Raw genomic sequence first — 25444 nt, 5'->3', positions numbered from 1 at the left:
AGCCTATTCTCCAGCCACCTAGCCCTTCTGGGTACAGCGCTGACTCTTCAGACTCCCACATACTTAAACACACCCCTCTCCCAGAACTCTACCCAAAAGATATTAAGCTTCCGGTTTACAGTTTAATTCTCTCAGGGATGTGCAGCCATTGTGAAGCATCAATGTGCATACAATTTTTACTGTCCAACATCTTTATGCTCTTTTATCCTTAGTCTTGTAAAGCACAGGAGAGTACAGATCATACAAAACAATAAAACATCCTAAATGTAGTGTCTCTCAATAGCTCACTCTTCCCTTGCTGTAGCTCACGAAAGCTTATGCTCAAATAAATTTGTTAGTCTCTAAGGTGCCACAAGTACTCCTTTTCTTTTTGCGAATACAGACTAACACGGCTGCTACTATGAATCCTGGGGGATCATCTGTGTTTTGGCAGTTAGGCAGGTTCCTCCACCACCTTGCCTACCCTGCTCCTGTAGCAGCCTCTCTCCTCTTAATCTGGTGCAAAATAGCCCATTCCCCAGTTCCCTCCCTTAAATCCCTTTATAAACTCCTGTTGGGGTTATCTGCTTTTTTTGTTCTGCCTTTTGGCAATTTTCCACTGCTTTGAAACCTCTCTGCCTTCAGAACATTAGATATCCACAGCTGGCCCGTGCTGGCTGACTGGCTCACAGCTCAGACTGAGGTGTGATTTAACTGTGGGGCAGATGTTCCAGCTTGGGCTGCGACTCTTGCTCTTGGATCCTCCAACCTCGCAGGGTCCTAGAGGCCAGGCTCCAGCCCAAACCTGAACAACTTCTTAGCCTGAGTCCCGCAAGCCCAAGTTAGCTGGAACATGCCAGCCAGAGGTTTTTAATTGCAGTGTAGACAAACCCTGTGTCATTTATTACCTTGTAGTTGGTAACCAGCATCTTGAATTTAACCCAGAAGCTGACAGAAAGTTATTGTGAAATATAGATGTAATATGCTCTCACTAGTCCACAGTGGTGTACAGAAAACTATTACAAGCTATCATTTTAATTTGTAAGGGGCTTCCAGGTCACACTTGCAGGTTAGGGAGCTCTGTAGGGAAGTGTCTGTGTGCAATCAGAGTCCACTGAATGCATCCGATGAAATGAGCTATAGCTCACGAAAGCTTATGCTCAGATAAATTTGTTAGTCTCTAAGGTGCCACAAGTCCTCCTTTTCAGTCTGCAGAGATTCAGCCCAGAGTAAGGTGGGTTGAGTTGTGACACACTGTTTTTTAGGGAGCAGTCTGCTTTATCTCAGTCTGTTTTAGAATTCTTTTGTGTTATCATTCTGAATTCTAAGAAATAAAGTAGTGTTATGTTGCAACCTTCCCACAAGAGTATTTCATGTTTTATCTAACTTCTTTCTGTGTACACTATGAATATAACACCCACTTTGTTCCGAATTAACATGCACAGCATTCTAGTCTATATCAAGCTTCTGAGGCCCTGACTACATAAAGCTTTTTAGCTTAAATTTTCCCACATTGTTACCCCTGATTCAGTCCCACTGATTGCAGAAAAGGTGGAGTGCCCATATAGACAAGGTTTTAGCCAACACCAGTGTTCAAGTACTGTCATGCAGACCTGTTTTGAGCTAGGTAAGGTAATACAGTAGTTAAACCCCAGTGACTTCCTGAAGTCCTCTTACCACTAGCACTCTCGTTGCTACCATCGGTGGTAGATTCAGTGAAAAATTGGGGCCAAACTCATTCCCTGATATGAAAAGCATGGTTAGTCCCATGCAAATACATACTGCTGTGTTATAGTCCAGCGTAGAAAATATTAAAGTATTGACAGACTGTAGCAAGGCTGGCTTCCCAGAGGAAAGGTGGTGGCTTTTTTTTTGTCCTGTGAATAGAACTCTTACTGCTACTTATGTGAGTTCATGCCTTGGACTAGCACAGAACCAGAAAGAGAATCCAGCAGTGCAAACTGGAAATGAGAATGTTGCCCTAAGTAGTGAACAATCTTGTTTTAAAATTAATAAAGGGCAGCAGAATTTACCAACTCAAGTGTTTGAATTATGAGAGACATTTTTAACATTCTATGGCATAAATATTAATTTTCAACATATATAGAAAACAACAATATTTTTTCAAATTTCCCAAGACAATAAAACATAAATTTGTGGCCTAATTCACTGCCAGGTTACTCCAGTTTTATACTGATGTAGATGGAGTAACATAGTGGTGAACCAGATCATAAATCTTTTATAATATGTTGATTGAAAATAAAACTACACAATGAAAGTTCAGGCAAAAATGAACATTTTATTTTAAATTTCTGTAATATTGCTAGCCAGTCCTTTAAATTTAACTTAAGCTGCTGAAAGTGATAAAAGCAGCCACTGAATTTGCAAAAGGCTACCCACATATTTTGCTCTGCTTCTGTTTCTAAATCTTTAACAACTGGAATTTGTATTTATATCCACTGGGTGGCAACCTAAGATGCAGCAACACTAGGAAACAACTTCTCAAAGGTTTCAGAGTAGCAGCCCTGTTAGTCTGTATTCGCAAAAAGAAAAGGAGTACTTGTGGCACCTTAGAGACTAACATGTTACTAACAAGTACTCCTTTTCTTTTAACTTCTCAAAGGAAAGGCTAAAAAACCCTCCACATTTAATGCTGTCTAAAGTTTTGCTTATGTTTGTGCTGCTAGGGGCAACATGGTGAATATGTGAATAAAGAATTTAGAACAAGTCTAAAAAGTGAATGATTATGATCTAATCAAAATGGATGTGGTTCAAACAAATATTAGCATAGTCAGCTGTAAAAAAAAAAAATCCTGTTGTGTTGTTTAACTGCTCCTCAATAGGATTATGCAATGTCAACTACAAACTCCTTTAGCTATGCCTGAAACTAATGCTGATTACGATAAATTTCACCCCACGTGCGTTGTAATAAAAGCCCTGCATTTTCTGTGAGAAAATGGTTAGTTGAATTCATATTTAAGAGGATAATGAGACTTACAGTGAAAAGACTGTTTAAGTCTCCAATTTGTTTAAAATGCAGACGACATACTCTCTCATCAAAATCTTCTAGTACAAAAAAGGATCTTTTCTGGTATATTTGTCAACAGACCTAAAAGGTTTTCTAAAGTTATTTCACGGGCCACTAGAGGAAAATGTAGGCACAATAAAATGGTGAAGTCCACTTTTTCAGTACTATTTCATGATTAATGTAGCTTCTTAGTGTGAAAACAAAGAAGCAGAGAGTGCAAAGAGAAAAGGATTGAGGGACAGAGAAAGATGAGCTAAAGAAAAGGAAGTCAACATGGAGAATCTAGAGAGGATGTGGAGAGAAGTGCTAAGATGAAGAAAAAATATGAAAGAAGGGAGGGAAAGTAAAAATATAAAGGGAACAGTACTAATAAAAGAAGAAGAATATAGAGGAGAATATACTACCAGGGAACTCTTTCAGAGAAACACTGGGGCAAGAGTGCTTAAGATTTCACCATCATTAAGTATAAAGAGCAAAGCCATTTCAGATGGAAGTGGAGAAGCCCGAAAGATTTGGAAACATTTCTGCTGAAGCCCAGGGCTCTTCATTTTGAATTTTATATGCTCCTTAAAAGGCAGTGAGCTCTGAGATCCAGAACATGCATACTTTGAAATGAACTTACAACTTAATGATCACACATACTAAAATATCTGTTTGGCTGCACGGACAAATGAAGAACTGCTACTTTTTTTCCTCTAGTTTCTTAGACAAGGAAATTGTTCAGAAAACACTGAATGCAACATTATGCAAGATTTCCAGGTGCAGCGCAGCAGCAGTATATCCTGTAACTTGAATGCCATGCATATGGTAATGGGCACCAAGTCTCACGCCATTTCTATGAGGTACCTTCTACAGCCTTCTACTATTCTTTAATCCTGCTCCCACTATTATGGCAAGAGGTCCTGCAAGACCCATGGGATCCCAGCCACACTGCAGGGCTCTAGTACCATCCACTTGTTGGGAATGGGTGCTGCTTTTCCCAGTGTACAATGTACTTATTTATAGCCTTGGTTGCTGATGGGGTTAGTTTCAGCCAGTATTTTCCTCGTCTTTTAAATCTGTAACTTTGCAACATTTCAATAAAATAATTTCAGAGGAAACAAAATGCTAATATAATAAAAAAATAAATAAAATACCATCCACCCCTGATAACACAGCTGAGGGTGTAGCGGGAAGGTCTAATGACCAGCAGGTCTAGTGGTCAGGTCATGGATTTAGGATTTCTACTGGCATAGATGTCTCGCAGGGAGCCCCAACTGCAGCCTCAGTCATCCTGCATGCTCCAATTTCTGCCCTAAGGGTTCTATAACTACATAGGAGTGGGTGTGGGGGTAAGAGGAAGAATAAGGGGACCCAAGCTCACCCACTCCACCAGGTCCCAACCAAGGGCCCTAGAGGTTTAGAAAAGCATCCAGCCCAGTTATTGAGTTACCCTAAATTATGCTTTCCCCTGGATCACTCCCTACTAGTCTGGCACTCCTCAGAACCTGCCTTGCTGCAGATTAAGCCCATAACTTCTCGTCCTACCTTCACTGGACATAGACAACAACTGGTCACAGTCCTCTTTATAATAGCCCTTAACATATTTGAAGACTTATCAGGTTACCCTTCAGTCCTCTTTTCTCGAGACTAAACAAGCACAATATTTGTTTAACCTTTCTTCCTAGGTCAGGTTTTCTAAACCTTTTATCAGTTTTGTTGTTTTCCTTTGGACTCTCTCCAATTTGTCCATCTCTTTCCTAAAATGTGGCACCCACAACTGGATACAGTACTCCAGCTGAGGCCTCACCAGTACTGAGAAGAGTGGAACAATTATCTCCCATGTCTTATATATGACAAACCTGTATAATGGAATAATAATAGTCTTTAGTCTTTTTTTGCAACTGCATCACACTGATGGCACATATTCAATTTGTAATCCATTATAACCTCCTTTTCAGGAGTAGTATTGCCTAGGCAGTTGTTCCCTATTTTGGAGTTGTGCATTTGATTTTTTCTTTCTAAATTAAGTTCTTTGTACTTTTCTTTGATTAATTTAATTTTGTTAATTTCAGACCAATTCTCCAATTTGTCAAGGTCATTCTGAATTATAATTCTGTCTTCCAAAGTGCTTGCAATCCCCTCAGTTTCAGATTTTATAGGCATACAGTCCATTCCATTATCCAAGTCATTAATGAAAGTATTGAATAGTATTGGACCTAGAACTGACTCGTGTGTGGCCCCACTAGATACGCCCTTCCATTTTGATAGCGAACCATTGATAATTACTCTTTGAGTATGGTCTTTCAACCAGTTTGGCACTGATCTTATAATAATTTCATCTAAGCTACATTTATTTAATTTTTTTATGAGAATATCATGTGGGACTGTATCAAAAGTCTTACGAAAATCAACATAAAACGCATCTACTGCTTTCCCTCCCCCCACATCCACTAGGTCAGTAAGCCTATCAGAGAAGGAAATTAGGTTCATTTGACATGATTTGTTCTTGATATATCCATGCTGGCTATTCCTAATAACTCTGTTATCCTTTAGGTGCTTATAAATTGATTGTTTAATCATTTGTTCCAGTATTTTTCCAGGTATCAAAGTTAGACTAACTGGTCTATAATTTCCCAGGCCCTCTTTGTTCCCCTTTTTAAAGATAGGTTTCAGAGCGGTAGCTGTGTTAGTCTATATCAGCAAAAACAATGAGGAGTCCTTGTGGCAGCCTGGAGACTAACCCATTTATTTGGGCATAAGCCTTCATGGGCTTAGAACGATGCATCTCTTGAAGTGACTTCTAGCCCAAGAAAGCTTATGCCCAAATAAATGTGTTAGTTTCCAGGTGCCACAAGGACTCCTTGTTATTGTTTTTTTAAAGATAAGTACTATGTTTACTCTTCTCCCCTCCTTCTTTCCTCCTGAAGTTCTCAAACATAATTGCTAATGGTTCCAAAGCTTGCTTCAACTAGCTCCTTAAGTATCCTGGAGTGAATGTCACCAGGCCCTGCCAACTGAAATAGAGCTCACTTATGTAAATATTCTTTAGCCTGTTCTTTCCCTATTTTGGCTTCTGTTCCTCCATGTTAATATTAACTGTGTTGAGTATATAGTCATCATTATCCTTTTTTCATGCAGACTGAAGCAAAATAGCCACTAAATACCTCAGCCTTCTGGTTTTTTGGAGTCCATTATCCTTATTCTGTTGCTTTCCTTCCTTTCCTTAGAATCATGAAAATTATCATATAATGATCACTTTCATCCAAATTGTCTTACACCATCAGTTTCTCAACCAATTCCTGCCTGTTGGTCAGAACCAAGTCTAAAATGGCTGATCCCCCTGTGACTGAGGTGTGACTCTAGCAGCATCCCAATACAAGAGGGAAAGGGGCTCACTGGCATCTGGTAGTGAGTTTTAGCTGGTCTGTCCAGTTCAGTAAACCCCAACTTACTGACGTCATAATCTGTATCAAAAAGATGGCACTGGAAAACTAATAACTCACTAATCATTAATATTCTTGCATGATGTATGCACAGGGTATGTACAAAAAGTTTTGAATACATGCTAGAAGTATTTTCTTAAAAAGTGTTTGTCAAGCAATGCAAAGCCCAATCTGTCCTAGACAAAGCAATGTATTTGTTTGTCTGTCCAGCCTGGCTGTCTGGAAGACAGTGAAGGTTTATTTACATATAAACAAAGGTACCAAGCAGGGGAAAAGACAGCTTGTCATCTTTACTCCAGCAGGAGAGAAAAATTTTATCTGGTCTATGAAGGCAAGGGGTTTGAACCTCAAATGACAAGTAACTGAATCATAGATTCATAGATACTAAGTTCAGAAGGGACCATTACGATCATCTAGTCTGACCTCCTGCACAGCGCAGGCCACAGAATCTCACCCACCCACTCCTATGAAAAACCTCACCCATGTCTGAGCTATTGAAGTCCTTAAATCATGGTTTAAAGACTTCAAGGAGCAGAGAAGCCTCCCTCAAGTCAACCATGCCCCATGCTACAGAGGAAGGTGAAAAACCTCCAGGGCCTCTCCAATCTGCCCTGGAGGAAAATTCCTTCCCGACCCCAAATATGGCAATCAGCTAAACCCTGAGCATATGAGCAAGATTCACCAGCCAGATACTTCAGAAAATTCTTTCCTGGGTAACTCAGATCCCATCCATCTAATATCCCATCTCAGGGGATTTGGCCTATTTACACTGAATATTTAAAGATCAATTACTTACCAAAATCCCATTATCCCATCATACCATCTCCTCCATAAACTTATCAAGTAGAATCTTAAAACCAGAGAGATCTTTTGCCCCCACTGCTTCCCTTGGAAGGCTATTCCAAAACTTCACTCCTCTGATGGTTAAAAACCTTCGTCTGATTTCAAGTCTAAACTTCCTGGTGGCCAGTTAATACCCATTTGTTCTTGTGTCCACACTGGTGCTGAGCTGAAATAATTCCTCTCCCTCTCCTGTATTTATCCCTCTGATATATTTATAGAGAGCAATCATATCTCCCCTTAACCTTCTTTTAGTTAGGCTAAACAAGCCAAGCTCCTTAAGTCTCCTTTCATAAGACAAGTTTTCCATTCCTCGGATCATCCTAGTAGCCCTTCTCTGTACCTGCTCCAGCTTGAATTCATCCTTTTTAAACATGGGAGACCAGAACTGCACACAGTATTCTAGGTGAGGTCTCACCAGTGCCTTGTATAACGGTACTAAAACCTCCTTATCCCTACTGGAAATGCCTCTCCTGATGCATCCCAAAACCGCATTAGCTTTTTTCGCAGCCATATCACATTGGCAGCTCATAGTCATCCTATGATCAACCAATACTCCAAGGTCCTTCTCCTCTTCCGTTACTTCTAATTGATGCGTCCCCAATTTATAACTAAAATTCTTGTTATTAATCCCTAAATGCATAACCTTACACTTCTCACTATAAATTTCATCCTATTACTATTACTCCAGTTTACAAGGTCATCCAGATCCTCCTGTATAATATCCCGATCCTTCTCCGAATTGGCAATACCTCCCAGCTTTGTATCATCTGCAAACTTTATTAGCACACTCCCACTTTTTGTGCAAAGGTCAGTAATAAAAAGATTAAATAAGATTGGTCCCAAAACCGATCCCTGAGGTACTCCACTGGTAACCTCCCTCCAACCTGACAGTTCGCCTTTCAGTAGGACCCGTTGCAGTCTCCCCTTTAACCAATTCCTTATCCACCTTTTGATGTTCATATTGATCCCCATCTTCTTCAATTTAACTAATAATTCCCCATGTGGCACGGTATCAAATGCCTTACTGAAATCGAGGTAAATTAGATCCACTGCATTTCCTTTATCTAAAAAATCTGTTACTTTTTCAAAAAAGGAGATTAGGTTGGTTTGGCACGATCTACCTTTTGTAAAACCATGTTGTATTTTGTCCCACTTACCATTGACTTCAATGTCCTTAACTAATTTCTCCTTCAAAATTTTTTCCAGGACCCTGCATACTACAGATGTCAAACTAACTGGCCTGTAGTTACCCGGATCACTTTTTTTTCCTTTCTTAAAAATAGGAACTATATTAGCAATTCTCCAATCATTCGGTACTACTCCTGAGTTTACAGATTCATTAAAAATTCTTGCTAATGGGCTTGCAATTTCAGGTGCCAATTCCTTTAATATTCTTGGATGAAGATTATCTGGGCCCCCTGATTTAGTCCCATTAAGCTGTTTCAGTTTCGCTTCTACCTCAGATATGGTAATATCTACCTCTATATCCTCATTCCCATTTGTCATGCTACCATTATCCCTAAGATCCTCTTTAGCCTTATTAAAGACTGAGGCAAAGTATTTGTTTAGATATTGGGCCATGCCTAGATTATCTTTAACCTTCACTCCATCCTCAGTGTTAAGCGGCCCCACTTCTTCTTTCTTAGTTTTCTTCTTATTTATATGGCTATAGAACCTTTTACTATTGGTTTTAATTCCCTTTGCAAGGTCGAACTCTACTCGACTTTTAGCCCGTCTCACTTTATCCCTACATGTTCTGACCTCAATTAGGTAGCTTTCCTTGCTGATCCTTCCCATCTTCCACTCCCTGTATGCTTTCTGCTTCTTCTTAATCACCTCTCTAAGATGCTTGCTCATCCAGCTTGGTCTACAACTCCTTCCTATGAATTTTTTCCCCTTTCTTGGGATACAGGCTTCCGATAGCTTCTGCAGCTTTGATTTAAAGTAATCCCAGGCCTCCTCTACCTTTAGATCCATAAATTCTTCAGTCTAATCCACTTCCCTAACTAATTTCCTTAATTTTTGAAAGTCAGCTCTTTTGAAATCAAAAACCTTAGTTGCAGATTTATTTTTGTTAATCCTTCCATTTAGTTTGAACTGAATTAGCTCATGATCACTTGAGCCAAGATTGTCCCCTACAACCATTTCTTCTATGAGGTCCTCGCTACTCACCAAAATTAAATCTAAAATGGCATCCCCTCTAGTCGGTTCAGCAACTACTTGATGAAGGAATCCATCAGCTATCGCATCTAGGAAAATCTGAGCCCTATTATTATTACTAGCACTGGTCCTCCAGTCTATATCTGGGAAGTTAAATTCTCCCATGATCACGCAGTTTCCATTAGTATTTACTTTATTAAAGACATTAAAAAGGGCTCTATCCATATCCAAATTAGATCCCGGAGGTCTATAGCACACCCCAAGCACTATCGTAGGAGAGCCTTTACGAGTTTTCTTCCCCAATGTAATTTTTGCCCACACGGACTCTGTCTTATCCATTTCATCGCTTCTTATTTCTTTACAACTGATTGTATACAATATTACTGTATTATAAAAATATATCAAGCCATGTCTTTTCTTAAAGCTAATGACATGCTGGTGATTAATATAATTGTGAAATGTATGTATTAACACTATATGAGGAAATATGGATCCTTAATGACATTATGCTTTAAAGTCTGTTACCAAACACAGGGAGAAATAGGTTTTCTCCCAGACAGGTGAGAAGGGAGCTATTTACTTGTCTCCAATTAAATTAAGCAAGATGTGACCAAAAACAATGGAAGTCCCATTTACATGTAAATCAGCCGGGGCATGGGAAGTCCACAGGAAGGGAAGAACTGCATAAGGTCATCCTGCCTCTTGAAACAAGGTGATTGAATTTTGGAAGATACAAGCAAGCACAGAAGCCATCTTTGACAGACACAAAGGAACAGAGCTCTTGCAAGCCGAGAAAGATGGATCCTTTAACCAGCTAGTTTGAAGTCTCTAGAAATGGAATATTAATAGGAACCTTGAACAAAGACTGTAGCTTGTTATGTCTTAGTAATTAGAAAGCATATTCTTACTTTTGTTTGTTTGTAACCCTTTCTAATCTTTCTACTTGGTATCACTAGAATATGTCCTTTTGTTAATAAACTTGTTTTATTTTTTCAGAGAACGAACTCAGGGTTGTGTTTGAAGGGATGGGTGCATTTAGCCTTCATTAGCCAGTTAGGCTAATGATCTATAGTGTGTTTTTGTCTCTTTAAAGGAGCAAACAAACCTTAATATCTCTCTGAATGGCATAGGAGAGGGCTGGACATTGCAGAGCACACAGTTTTGGAAAAATCTGGGACTGAGAGTGTGTTGGGGACATCTTGCGATGTGTAAGTGGAGTGTGGCTGTGGTGTAACAAGCAGGCTGCTGGAACCAGAATTGCTGAGTCAGAGCTGTTTAAACCACAGACACTCAGTGCAGGTTTGTATGCTGGCTGGGGGCATCCACCCAAGAGAACAACAGCAGAAGAGCCTTTTGTGGCACTTAGGGTTACTTAGGTTCTGCAGCCCAAAACATGACACCTGTGACTCATGAACCCCTAAATGCCAATTGACAAAGGGGGTTAACAAGAATATCCTGATCAGTACATTCCAGTTCACCAAAGAATGCCATATGTTATCTTAAATGAAAGTCAGGATCATGCTGGTCCTTAATTAATATCATTGTGAAATGTATTTACAGATACTATGTCTAGAGTTATATATGTATGCTGAAATTGTACTTAAAGTCCGTATCAAGGCAGAGTTGATGAACTGGTTTTCTATCAGACAAGAGATGTTTATTTACTTGTCTATCTGTCAGTGGGTAAATTAAGCATTGTAAGCCAATGTAATGGCTGCGCAACTACAGGATGTGAAATCAACAGAGAGGAAGCAGGGACACAAGAAAAACACATATTGTTGGGAGGGAATGTCTATGTCCTAAAGGACAGACAGTGAACTCTGAGGATGTAAATAGAAGGCAGGGAGACAATCCTTTATCCTGTACCTAGGTAGTAATGGGGCAGCACGAGTACTTTCATGAAATTGATATCACAACCAACCTTGATTGAAACAAAGGACATTTGGGGTGAATTAGATGTCTTTAGACAGAAGTTAAGATAACTGAGTCTCTAGAAATTGTGTTATGATTTAAGTTTTGTAGCTAACTCTTTTGTTTCAATTATCCTTACTCACTATCTCTTCAAACTCAAAGTTTTGATAATAAATTTTCTTATTATCACTATAAATATAGCTCACATCTGTGGTGTTATACAAGGAGCTGATCCTGAGTTGAATCATTCAGGATCAGTGTGTGCACTGTACCCTTGGGGATAGCAGATCTGGTATTTCTGAGAGCGTTCAGTGGATAAGGGACTACAGGGAATGCTTCAAAGGGGTTCGAGGTCTGGGTTCACCTATTTGCATGGCAAAGTAAGGACGGGCATAGCTCAGAAGAGATTGTTTGGGTGGATAACAGGCTGGAGGCATCAAGGAGCTGAGATCCAGCTAAACATAAACAAGTCTCCCTCTCATTGGAGGCAGTGGTTAAACAAGGTGACTTACAGTCCTGGGTATCCAAGTCATACCTCCTGGTTACTTCTTCCCCCTTCTGAAACAAAAATCTGTCCCCAATACAGTCCAAGTACTTATTGGAAATTATCCTTTTTGCCATATTATTTTTCCAGAAGTTGTAAGCCATACTTACACTGTGGGACACTATCTTGGGAAGCAGTGACTCTGAAAAAGATTTGGGGCCTTGGTGGATAATAATGTGAACATCCAGTGCAACACTGTGGCCAAAAGAGCTAATGCAACACTGGGATGCATAAACACAGGAGTCTTGAATAGAGATAGAGTGGTTATTTTGCCCTCTGTAACTGGCACTGGTACAACTGCTGCTGGAATACTGTGTCCAGCTCTGGTGAAAACAATGCAAGGAGGATGTTGATAAATTGAAGAGGGTTCAAAAAGAGCCACAAGAATGATTAAAGGATTAAAAAACATGTCTTATAGTGATTGAGCTCCTAAAGTCTATCTATTTGGCTTAAAAAGAAGGTTATGAGGTGACTTAATCACAGTCTGTAAGTACCTACATGATTAACAAATATTTGATAGTGTGTTCTTGGGTCTAGCAGAGAAATGTATAACAGTTCAATGGCTGGAAGTTGAAGCTAGACAAATTTAGACTGGAAATAAGGTGTACATTTTTAACAGTGAGAGTAATTATCTCTTGGAACAACTTACCAATGGTTGTGGTGGATTCTCCATCACAGGCAATTTTTAAATCAAGATTGGATGCTTTTCTAAAAGATATGCTCTTGGAATTATTTTGGGGAAGTTCTGTGTCCCATGTTACATAGGATGTCAGACTAGATGATCACAATAGTCCCTTCTGGCCTTGGAATCTGTGAATCCAACCCTCTCTTTGAGGTAAACCAAGCCATCTGCTTCTTGTGAAAAATCAGAAAGTGCCTTGACCCACTAGTTAGAGTGCTCAGATGGGATGTGGAAGAATTGTTTTCAAATTCCTATTCTGGAGCAGGTACTTCAACTTCAAACTCTCACATCACAGGGAGTGCCCTAATCTCCGGGCTATAGAATAAGGCTCTCTCTGGCCCAGTGAATATTTAATTATTTCACACAAAATGGAACGGCTGCAAGAGGAGATATTGACCCCACTACAGAACACCCAATAGCCTGGTGATTAGAGAACCCATGTGGGCAATGGGAGACTTGCGTTCAAATCCTGGCTCCAAATCAAGACAATTGGGGATTCAAAACATGGGTGAAAAGAAAAGGAGTACTTGTGGCACCTTAGAGACTAACAAATTTATTAGAGCATAAGCTTTCGTGAGCTACAGCTCACTTCATCGGATGCATCCGATGAAGTGAGCTGTAGCTCACGAAAGCTTATGCTCTAATAAATTTGTTAGTCTCTAAGGTGCCACAAGTACTCCTTTTCTTTTTGCGAATACAGACTAACACGGCTGCTACTCTGAAACCTGTCAAAACATGGGTGCACACATTTCAGATGAGTGTCCTAATCACTGGACTATTTGTTATTTTCAGTTATATGCACTTGCCAGACAGCTTCTCAGTCTGGTCACCCCCAGGTGTTTGAGATCCAACCCACTAGAACAGCTCTGAGAACACCTGCCATCTTGGACCCTGTTGAGGAGACAGGCAGGAGCGTTCCTAGTTTGAGAATCTTCCCGGGGCTTAAGTGTAAGCCAGAGTGGCAAGCAACTTGGCAGCATCAGGACTTACGCAGTTTTATGCATGTCCACCAATGGAAATGTCAGCACGTAAGGAACCTGGGCACTTCCAAGGGTAAGCAGCAGCTGAACTGGGTTTTGAGGGTCTAACTGGTACCTAACTGTTGGACTTTGATGCGGACACACTTTTGAAAATAAAAAGACTCCTCAGACAGACACCTTTGAAAAATTTCCTCTGCTCCGCCACAGATTTTCCTTGCCCATCGGAACCCTGCCTGTATTTTGGCAAAAATTTGTCAAAAGTGAAATGTTTCTGCTAAGCATTTTGGTTTTGAGGATTCAGCATTTTCTAGTGAAAACACATTTCACCAGAAAATTCCCAACAAGATTTGTGAAAACATATCTCTGGGTGTTGAAAGGAAGCTATATGATTCTTCTGCATCAGTTGTCATTATAGGGGCTTGGTCTACGCTTGAAAGTTATTTCACATAAAAAAATCACACCCCTGACTGACATAGCTATAGTGACACAGCCCTTGGTGTAGATGCAGCTTTGTTGATGAAAGAGTGCTGCCCCTGACATAACTAATGTTGTTCCATGAGGTGGTGTTCCTACACTGACAGATAAACCACTTCTGTCAGCAAATGCTGAGTCTGCACTACAGGGCTATTCTGGCATAACTATGCCAGAATAAGCTCGGTAGCACAGGCAAACGCAGAGGATGCTAAATTTGGTTTTGCTTAATTCATTGAATTAAACTAAAGTGAACTAAGGCCACTTTAATTCTGAATGAGAGCTGTGCCCGGGGTTTAATTTGTTAACTAATCTGCTTTAAATTTAGATTTCAGTTAACTTAGATTAATTTTCTTGAGTATCCTTGGATAGGCAAGAAAGACTGGGCACTGAAGTGAGACTGAAGTGTCAAAATAGGAGATTTTGGAACACACAGATAATTAAAATTGCAATAAATTCACCAGTCATTCTAGAATTCTAAAGGAAGAATCTAAGCTACTAACAAAAATAAGAAACCTCTTATTAAAATAAACTATGACACTGAAGGAATGTAAACAATGTTGTGCTTTTAAACAGGAAAAACAGCAAAATAAAGATAATGGATTTCAAGAAGGCAGACTTTAGCAAACTCAGTGATTTGGTAGGTAAGATCTCATGGTAAGCAAGTCTAAGAGGAAAAAGAGTTCAAGAGTTGGCAGTTTTTCAAGGAGACATTATTAAGGGCACAATAACAAACTATCCCACTTCACAGGTATCATAAATATAAAGGGAAGGGTAACCACCTTTCTGTATACAGTGCTATAAAATCCGTCCTGGCCAGAGGCAAAACCCTTTCACCTGTAAAGGGTTAAGAAACTAAGGTAACCCCACTGGCACCTAACCCAAAATGGCCAATGAGGGGTCAAGATACTTTCAAATCTTGGGGTGGGGGAAAGGCTTTTGCTTGTGCTCTTTGCTTATGTGTTTGTTCTCTCTTGGGAATTTGAGAGACCAAACAGAAATCCATCTTCTCCAACCCATCCTAATCCAAGTCTCCAATCATGCAACCTGTATAGGTAAGCCAGGCAAGGTGGATTAATTTATCTTTTGTTTTATGTGAATTTTCCCTGTGTTAAGGTTTATTCCTGTTTTCTGTAACTTTAAGGTTTTGCCTAGAGGGATTCTCTATGTTTTGAATCTGATTACCCCGTAAGGTATTTACCATCCTGATTTTACAGAGGTGATTCTTTTAACTTTTCGTTACTTAAAATTCTTCTTTTAAGAACCTGATTGATTTTTTTCATTGTTCTTAAGATCCAAGGGTTTGGGTTTCTATTCACCTGTACAAATTGGTGAGGATTCTTATCAAGCCTTCCATAGGAAAGGGGGTACAGGGCTTGGTGGGATATTTTGGGGGAAACTTCTCCAAATAGTCTCTTTCCCTGTTCTTTGTTTAAAACGCTTGGTGGTGGTAGCATACGGTTCAAGGACAAGGCAAGTTTGTACCTTGAGAAAGTTTTAACCAAAGCTGGTAAGAATAAGCTTAGGGGGTCTTTCATGCAAGTCCCCACATCTGCACCCTAGAGTTCAGAGTGGGGAAGGAACCTTGATGTGGTGGCAGAGCAGTGGGATCTGAACCAAAAGCACAGACCTGAAGAGGTGTGTTTTTTTTTTTAAGCTGAGAGCAGCTAGATGGTTTTCTGTCTATTTGTCTGGAGACAGAAGTGTTAGTTCTTTTACAAAGGAATTTTTCTTTTTTGAACTGGAGCTTTCTTTACCTAAAGGGAAGGTAATTAACCTCCTGCAGGGAAATTCACAAGTTTTTTTTTCCCCTAACTCTCGGGTATAGCTAGAGTTAAGCACAAGAAGGAAGGAAAATGACTACCAGTGAAGCAGCTAGCTAATAAACTAGAGCTGGCCAGATTTGAAGCTGAAGAAAAACTAAAAGATCATGATGGACAGATGGCCTTAAGGAGATGGAGGTAGAAAAATCCAGGGTGGAAGCAGAGGAAGCTGCCCACAATAGAGCTATGGAGGAAAAAGAAAAAGAGAGGAAGCATGCACTGGAGATGGAGAAGGCAAGGGCTCAGTGGAATATACCAACCAACCCTAGCAATCCTTCTCCAGGTACCGCTTCCCATCCCAGAAAGTTCCCCACCTACAAGGCAGGCGATGATACCAAGGCCTTCTTAGAAAACTTCAAAAGGGTCTGCCTTGGGTACAGCATCTCTACAGACCAATACATGGTAGCGCTGAGGCCGCAGCTCAGTGGACCCTTAGCAGAGGTGGCGGCTGAAATACCTAAAAAACACATGAACAGTGACAAACTTTTTAAAAACAAGGCCAGAATTAGAATGGTGCTAATACCTGAGCATTCCCGTTGGCGGTTCAGAGCCCTAAGGTGGAAACCAGATGTGTCATTTACCCGACATGCCTACCACATTGTTAAACATTGGGATGCCTGGACATCAGGAGCAAGTGTTAAAACTTCAGAAGAGTTGCCCTTCCTAATGCAAATGGAGCAGTTCTTAGAGGGTGTTCCTGAGGAAATAGAAAGGTACATCCTAGATGGGAAGCCCAAAACTGTAACTGAGGTGGGGGAGATTGGAGCCAAATGGGTGGAGGTGGCAGAAAAGAAAAAAACTAGTAGCAGTTGGGGTGAATATCAGAAGGGGCAACCTGAAACAAAACCCTATCACCGGGGGCAACCCAAGGCCCCACCTACATCCCAAGGAAAACCCCAGACACCTTATCGTTCCACCACACCATTCTCCAGCAACCCACCTTGCCCCAGTGACCAGTCAACTGGGCGATGTTTTAAATGTAATGAGCTGGGGCATGTGAAGGCCACTCCCCCAAGAACCCCAACAGATTATAGTTCATTGCACTGGGGTCACACCAAGGTCCTCAGGCTCAGATGCCTTCCAGATATCCCTAGAGCGAAGGGAAACTGAGTGTGGGCGGGAAGAAGATTACAGCATGAGGGACACTGGAGCGCAGGTCTCAGCTATCCATCAATCCTTAGTGGACCCCAACTTAATCAACCCAGAGGCCCAAGTGATGATTCAACCCTTCAAGTCCAACTCTTTCGATTTGCCTACAGCCAGTTGCCTGAGCAGTACAAGGGCTAGTCAGGAATGAGGACTTTTGCACTCTATGATGATTATCCCATTCCCATGCTTGTGGGGGAAGACTTGGTTAACAAGGTAAAGCTGGCCAAGAGGGTGGTAATGGTCACCCACAGCCAGACTAAGCAACCTTCCACACCTATCCCTGTTCCTGATCCTTCCACCAGGGCCCCATCTGTGTTACCAGAGACCCAGATGGAGGTGGTGGAACCGGATCCCCTGCCAACGACTGCAACAGCCATCGTGGATCCAGTCCCAGAGACCCAGCCAAAGCCAGTCCCTGAACCGAAACTGGCGAAGCAACCAGCACCAGAACCATTGCCAGCCCTGAGTCAAGTGCTTGCAACCTTGTCTACAGCTCCAACACCAGAGGGCACCACCGAGCCTGCACTGGCAGCAGCAGCAGATGACCGTACACAAGAGACTCAGCCAGAGCCTGAAATACCCCGTAGTGCACCAGCGGAGAGCGGTTCACCATCAGTGGAAACAGGCCCATCACCTGCATCGCTTCCAGAGGGACCAAGCCCAAGTCCACAATCCACTGAAGAATTGATGCCTCCAGCATCAAGAGAACAGTTCCAGGCCGAACAGGAAACAGATGAAAGCCTCCAGAGAACTTGGACTGAGGCATGGAGCAACCCATCACCTCTCAGCTCTTCTAATCGATCCCGGTTTGTTGTAGAAAGAGGACTTTTATACAAGGAAACTCTTTCTAGTGGACACCAGGAAGACTGGCATCCTCAGAGACAGTTGATAGTTCCAACTAAGTACCGGGTAAAGTTCTTGAACTTAGTGAGTTCTTGAACCTAACCTAGTGGCCATGCTGTGGTGAACAGGACCAAAGACCGTTTGGGGAGGTCATTCCACTGGGAGGGAATGGGCAAGGATGTTTCTGCCTATGTCCGATCTTGTGAGGTATGCCAAAGAGTGGGAAAACCACAAGACCAGGTCAAAGCCCCTCTCCAGCCACTCCCCATCATTGAGGTTCCATTTCAGTGAGTAGATGTGGATATTCTGGGTCCTTTTCCGAAAAAGACACCCAGAGGAACGCAGTACATACTGACTTTCATGGATTTTGCCACCCGATGGCTGGAAGTAGTAGCTCTAAGCAACATTAGGGCTAAAAGTGCATACCAGGCACCAACAGACATTTTTGCCAGGGTAGGTTGGCCCTCTGTCATCCTTACAGATGCAGGAACTAATTTCCTGGCAGGAACTATGGAAAGCCTTTGGGAAGCTCATGGGGTAAATCACTTGGTTGCCACCCCTTACCACCAAAAAACAAATGGCCTGGTGGAGAAGTTCAATGGAACTTTGGGGGCCATGATATCAACATTCATAAATGAACATTCCAATGACTGGGGCTTAGTGTTGCAGCAGTTACTGTTTGCCTACAGAGCTGTACCACATCCCAGTTTAGGGTTTTCACCATTTGAACTTGTATATGGCCACAAGGGGCCATTACAGTTCGTGAAGCAGGAATGGGAGGGGTTTACACCTTCCCCAGGAACTAACATTCTGGACTTTGTAACCAACCTACAAACTACCCTCCGAACCTCTTTAGCCCTTGCTAAAGAAAACCTAAAAGATGCTCAAAAAGAGCAAAAAGCCTTGTATGATAAACATGCCAGAGAGCGTTCCTTCAAAATAGGGAACCAGGTCACAGTCTTAAAGGCACTCCAGGCCCATAAAATGGAAGCATTGTGGGAAGGGCCATTCACAGTCCAAGAGCGACTGGGAGAGGCTAATTATCTCATAGCATTCCCCACCTCCAACCAAAAGCCTTAGGTGTACCATATTAATTCTCTAAAGCCCTTTTATTCCAGAGAATTAAAGGTTTGTCAGTTTACAGCCTAGGGAGGAGATGACGCTGAGTGGCCTGAAGGTGTCTACTATCCACATCCAAAGTGGATGCTATGAAGGGAAAGGTGATGGTGGCAAGGAAGAGGTGAACCTCTCCATGACCCTTGGGCGTATGCAGCGACAGCAGTCTATGCACTTGCTACGCGCCGACATTCTCAGCCACCCTAGGACTGACTGAACGGGCATACCACTCCATTGACACAGGTAATGCTCACCCAATTAGAGCCCAACCTTACCGGGTGTCTCCTCAAGCTAAAACTGCTATAGAACGGGAGATCCAGGATATGCTACAGATGGGTGTAATCCGCCCCTCTGCAGTGCATGGGCATCTCCAGTGGTTCTAGTTCCCAAACCAGATGGGGAGATACCTTTTTGCATGGACTACCGTAAGCTAAATGCTGTAACTCATCCAGACAACTATCCAATGCTACGCACAAATGAACTATTGGAGAAACTGGGATGGGCCCAGTTCATCTCTATCATGGACTTAACCAAGGGGTACTGGCAGGTACTTCTAGATAAATCCACCAAGGAAAGGTCAGCCTTCATCACACGTCGGACTGTATGAATTTAATGTACTCCCTTTCGGGCTGAGGAATGCACCCGCCACCTTCCAAAAACTTGTAGATGGGCTCCTAGTGGGAATGGGAGAATATGCAGTCGCCTACCTTGACGATGTGGCCATATTTTCAGCTTCCTGGGCAGAATGCTTGGAACATCTACAAAAAGTCTTTGAGCGCATAAGGGAGGCATAACTAACTGTTAAGGTTAAGAAGTGTCAAATAGCCCTAAACAGAGTGACTTACCTTGGACACCAGGTGGGTCAAGGAACTATCAACCCCCCACAGGCCAAAGTGGATGCTATCCAAAAGTGGCCTGTCCCAAAGTCAAAGAAACAGGTCCAATCCTTCTTAGGTTTGGCCGGATATTACAGGTAATTTGTACCGCAATGCAGCCAAATCTCTGCCCCACTGACAGACCTAGCCAAAAAGAAACTGCCAAATGCAGTTCAGTGGACCGAAGAGTGTCAAAGACCTTTAACCAGCTTAAAGTGACACTCATGTCTGATCCTGTACTAAGGGCCCCAGATTTTGACAAACCGTTCCTAGTAACCACAGATGCATCTGAGCATGGTGTGGGAGCAGTTTCAATGCAGGAAGGACCAGATCAAGAATTCCACCCTGTAGTATTTCTCAGCAAAAAGCTGTCTGAGAGGGAAAGCAACTGAAAAAGAATGTTATGCCATTGTCTATGCTCTGGAAAAGCTATGTCCATATGTTTGGGGATGGCATTTCCACCTGCAAACCGACCATGCTGCACTACAGTGGCTTCATAACACCACGGGAAATAACAAAAAACTTATTTGGTGGAGTTTAGCTCTCCAAGATTTTGATTTCGATATCCAACACATTTCAGGAGCTTCTAACAAAGTGGCTGATGCACTCTTCCATGAAAGTTTCCCAGAATCAACTGGTTAAAATCGTCCTTGAGATGTGGAAAATATTGTTAGTCTTTATACAGTTAGTAATATATTTAGAGGTGCATGTGTCTTACTGATTCTATTTTCTCCCAGAGCTCCCGGAAGAAATCACAGCCAGTGTTTTACCCTATCTGTGATTTGGGGTGTGTGTCATAAATATAAAAGGAAGGGTAACCACCTTTCTGTATACAGTGCTATAAAATCCCTCCTGGCCAGAGGCAAAATCCTTTCACCTATAAAGGGTTAAGAAGTAACCCCACTGGCACCTGACCCAAAATGGCCAATGAGGGAACAAAATTCTTTCAGATCTGGAGGATGGGGGACAAAGTGTTTGGTCTGTCTGTGTGATGCTTTTGCCAGGATCAGATCAGGAATGCAGCCTCACAACCCCTGTTAGTAAGTTTAGCTAGAAATGCGTCAGATTTCCTTTTGTTTAATGGCTGGTAAAATAAGCTGTGCTGGATGGAATTTATATTCCTCTTTTTGTGTCTTTTTGTAACTTAAAGTTTTGCCTAGAGGGATTCTCTATGTTTTGAATCAGATTACCCTGTAAGGTATTTACCATCCTGATTTTACAGAGGTGATTCTTTTACCTTTTCTTTAATTAAAATTCTTCTTTTAAGAACTTGATTAATTTTTTCACAGTTCTTAAGATCCAAGGGTTTGGGTCTGTATTCACCTGTACAAATTGGTGAGGATTCTTATCAAGCCTTCCACAGGAAAGGGGGTATAAGGTTTGGGGGGGATATTTTGGGGGAAGATGTCTCCAAGTGGTCTCTTTCCCTATTCTTTGTTTAACACGCTTGTGGTGGCAGCATACGGTTCAAGGACAAGGCAAAGTTTGTACCTTGGGGAAGTTTTAACCTAAGCTGGTAAGAATAAGCTTAGGGGGTCTTTCATGTAGGTCCCCACATCTGTACTCTAGAGTTCAGAGTGGGAAAGAAACCTTAACAACAGGAAAGACAGCAAACATGGCAACAAAAAACACCTTGGCTTAACCAGCAGATCTTCAAAGATCTGAAATTCAAAAAAAAGTCCTACAAAAAGTGAAAATTAGGTCAAATTACAAAGGTGAAGACAAACAAACAAACAAACAAACAAACAAACACAAGCGTGTAGGGACAAAATTAGAAAGGCCAAGGCACAAAACAAGATTAAACTAGCTAAAGATATAAAGGGGAATAAATAAATTCTACAAATATATTAGAAACAAGAGGAAACAAGGACAGAGTAGGCCCATTACTCAATGAGTGGGGAAAGACAAATTGAAGAGTAACAAAAACAATTAAAGGTTTAGAAAACATGATCTGTGAGGACAAATTGAAAAAATAACTTTTATTTAGTCTGGAAAAGAGACAACTGAGAGGGGACATGGTAACAGTTTTCAAGTACATAAAAGTTTGTTTTACGGAGGAGGGAGAAAAATTAATCTCCTTAACCTCTTAGGATAGGACTAGAGGCAATGGGCTTAAATTGCAGCAAGGGAGGTTTAGATTGGACATTAGGAAAAACTTCCTAACTGTCAGGATAGTTAAGCACTGGAACAAATTGACTAAATCTCCATCATTGGAGGTTTTTAAAATCAGGTTAGACAAACACCTGTCAGAGATGGTCTGGATCAGTGGTGGGCAACCTGCGGCCCATCAGGGTAATCTGCTGGCGCGCTGCAGTGTTTACATTGACCATCCACAGGCACGGCTGCCCACAGTTCCCAGTGGCTGTGGTTCACCGTTATCTATTATCTGTTTTGACCAACTACTTTTAAGTTATATAGACCATTTGTAGTGAATCAGAGTACTACTATACTGTATATATAATATTTTCAGAATAATTTCTACCAACAATAGAATTGTACAATAACAAGCAAAGGGGTTCCTTATGAAATGAATAATTTACTGCAAAGTTTCACGAGCTGAGTTCATGTAGAAAATAAATGGCTTTCATATAAGACTTAAACCATATTTCTTTTAAAATTCCTGCTGTTTGACAATAATAAAAAAATAATTACTCCCTGTAGTTTGTAGTGGAAATGTAAGAACAAAACATGCCAGGCCAGATACTGGTCTCAGTTATACCACAGGTTTTAGAGTAGCAGCCATGTTAGTCTGTATTCGCAAAAAGAAAAGGAGTACTTATGGCACCTTAGAGAATAACAAATTTATTTGAGCATAAGCTTTCATGAGCTACAGCTCACTTCATCAGATGCATTCAGTGGAAAATACAGTGGGAGATTTATATAGATAGAGAACATGAAACAATGGGTGTTACGAGAGTGATCACTTAAGGTGAGCTATTACCAGCAGGAGAGCGGGGTGGGGGATGGGAAAACCTTTTGTGGTGATAATCAAGGTGGGCCATTTCCAGCAGTTGACAAGAACTTCTGAGGAACAGTGGGGGTCAGGGGGGGGAATAAACATGGGGGAAATAGTTTTACTTTGTGTAATGACCCATCCACTCCCAGTCTTTAGTCAAGCCTAAGTTAATTGTATCCAGTTTGCAAATTAATTCCAATTCAGCAGTCTCTCGTTAGTCTGTTTTTGAAGTTTTATGTAACTCTATTGTAAATTTAACTTAGTGTAAATTCAGAGTAACTCCACTGAAGTCAATCAGAAGCTGGAGCTCGGAATCTGATGCACAATTTGTATTAAAGGAAAATCTTGAGAATATCTAACATAAGGGTATCAAGGTGCCTACAGACATATATAAGCCCTACAGTTGTTAAACTTCTGTGCAATCATTTCTGCTCAAAAGCTGCCTGTCAGGACTGGTAAACTGTGAACATTTATACAAGACTGCTGTGAATACTCCAACTACAAAGACCCCTTGAGAAGGACTGCCATATCCCAAAATATTGCTTAAATAATTCATTTAGTACTGTTATAGCAGCAGTTGGATATGGTAAATGATTGTCTTTCAGAAATGTTTAATGTTTCAGAAACTAGCTGTGCAAAAGGTGTCATTGTAGTGTAACATAAATTCATTACTTGAATAGTTCCCTATATATCAAAACAGAATCCAATTGGATGCTACTTCTTTTATGAGAATTTCACCTCAGCAAGAATACACAAGGCATCTATATAGCGTAATCTACTGTGCTGCATGATCATTTGTTTTTAGGTGGGTTTGGTTTTTGAACCAGTGCAACAGAGTTTTAAAAAAACATGAGTTTTGCTTGCCTCACTATATAAAAAAAGGAGGTGAGAGATTTTCTGTCTTGCGTACTTTGTACCGTATACTTATGGCCAACTAGCATTAAATGCCATAGCAAGAGCTCCTGGTTTATCAGGACACACATTCTAAATTCTGGGGCACATTTCAGTCTCTGTAGTGGTGTAGAGTATAGGAGGAAAACACTCCACAAATAAAGGATCTAACTAAAAAACAAAGGCGCTAAATAATAGACAGTTTACAAAATGAGTAGGGCTGTCAACTAATCGCAGTTAACCCAAGTGACGAATTCAAAACAAATTAACTTGATTAAAAATATTAATCACGATTCATCAAACTTTTAATCGCAGTATTAAACAATAACAGAATACCAATTTAAATTTATTATACATATTTTTGGATTTTTCTACAGTTTCAAATATATTGATTTAAATTACAACACAGAACACAAAGTGTACAGTGCTCACTTTATATTTTTATTTTCAATTACAAATTTGCACTGCACGAAAGACAAACAAAAGAAAGAATAGTATTTTTCTATTCACCTTGGACAACTACTGTAGTGCAATCTCTTATGCGTGAAAGTGCAACTTACAAACATAGATTTGTTTTTGTTACATAACTCCCTCAGAAACAAAACAATTTAAAACTTTAGAACCTACAAGTTCACTCAGTCCTTCTTCTTTTGTTTCCATTTACCAGAGATAATTCTGTCTGCTTCTTATTTACAATGTCTCTTGAAAGTGAGAACAGGTGCTGGCATGGCACTGTTGTAACTGGCGCTGCAAGATGTTTACATGCTAGATATGCTTAACATTCATATGCTCCTTCATGCTTCAATTTCTAGATTGCACTTTTTTTTAATCTTTTACAGAGTAAATATTGTAATAAAAATAATATAAAATGAACACTCGAAACTTATATTCTGCGTTGTAATTTAAATCAATATAGTTTGAAAATGTAGAAAAACATCCAAAATATTTATAATAAATTTAAATGGTATTCTATTCTTGTTTAACAGTGTGATTTAAAACTGTGATTAATCATGATGAATTATTTTAAACTCATGATTAATTTTTTGAATCGATTGACAGACCTAAAAACATGGCATCAGGACTGAGTGTGCACCAAAGCAGAAGGAAAAGACTACAAATCCCAGTATTTTGCTGGTCATCTTTCTTCCTCTTTTTCTTCTAGTCCCCACCACTCAGATGAATTCCTATGATCTTCCCTTGATTATGATTTAAAAGGAACATTCTTCATTTTTGATACAATTACTTGACCATGCTTTGGGTTGTTAGTTTTAGAATCAAGCAAATTGTTATATATTATAGAAACACACAAGAAAGGTCATACTGGGTCAGATCAATGGTCCATTTAGCCCAATATCCTGTCTTCCAACAGTGACTAGTGCCAGATGCTTCAGAGGGAATGAACAGAACAGGGCAATTTTGAGTGATCCATCGTCTGTTGTCCAGTCCCCAGCATCTGCCAGTCAAAAGGCCTAGGGACGTCCCAGACCATGAGGTTGAATCCCTAACCATTTTTACTAATAGCCATTGATGGCCCTATCCTCCATGAGCTTATCTAATTCATTTTTAATGCAGTTATATTTTTGGCCTTCACATCATCCCTTGGCAAAGAGTTCCATAGATAGACTGTGCATTGTGTGAACAAGTATTGCCTTATGTTTGTTTTAAACCTGCTGCCTATTAATTTAATTGGGTGACCCCTGTTTCTTGTGTTATATAAAGGTGTAAATAACAACAATTCCTTATTCACTTTCTCTACACCATTCATGAT

General features: G+C 40.7%; 1 protein-coding gene and 1 long non-coding RNA gene across 2 annotated transcripts in view; one reads left to right on the top strand and one right to left on the bottom strand.

The window, feature by feature from the left end:
- The window catches only part of GPC5 (glypican 5), a 580092-nt gene that overhangs the window by 320898 nt on the left and 233750 nt on the right, over window positions 1–25444 (bottom strand).
- LOC122457983 lies at window positions 1334–16151 on the top strand. The gene is made up of 3 exons (XR_006277788.1): window positions 1334–1345; window positions 13483–13486; window positions 15999–16151. It is a non-coding gene; the product is annotated as an uncharacterized LOC122457983 (long non-coding RNA).

Source organism: Dermochelys coriacea, chromosome 1 (genome assembly GCF_009764565.3).
Source record: "Dermochelys coriacea isolate rDerCor1 chromosome 1, rDerCor1.pri.v4, whole genome shotgun sequence".
In the NCBI taxonomy this organism is placed as follows: domain Eukaryota; kingdom Metazoa; phylum Chordata; order Testudines; family Dermochelyidae; genus Dermochelys; species Dermochelys coriacea.
Note: the sequence above shows the minus strand (reverse complement) of the source record. Positions and strands in the feature narration are given on the sequence as shown.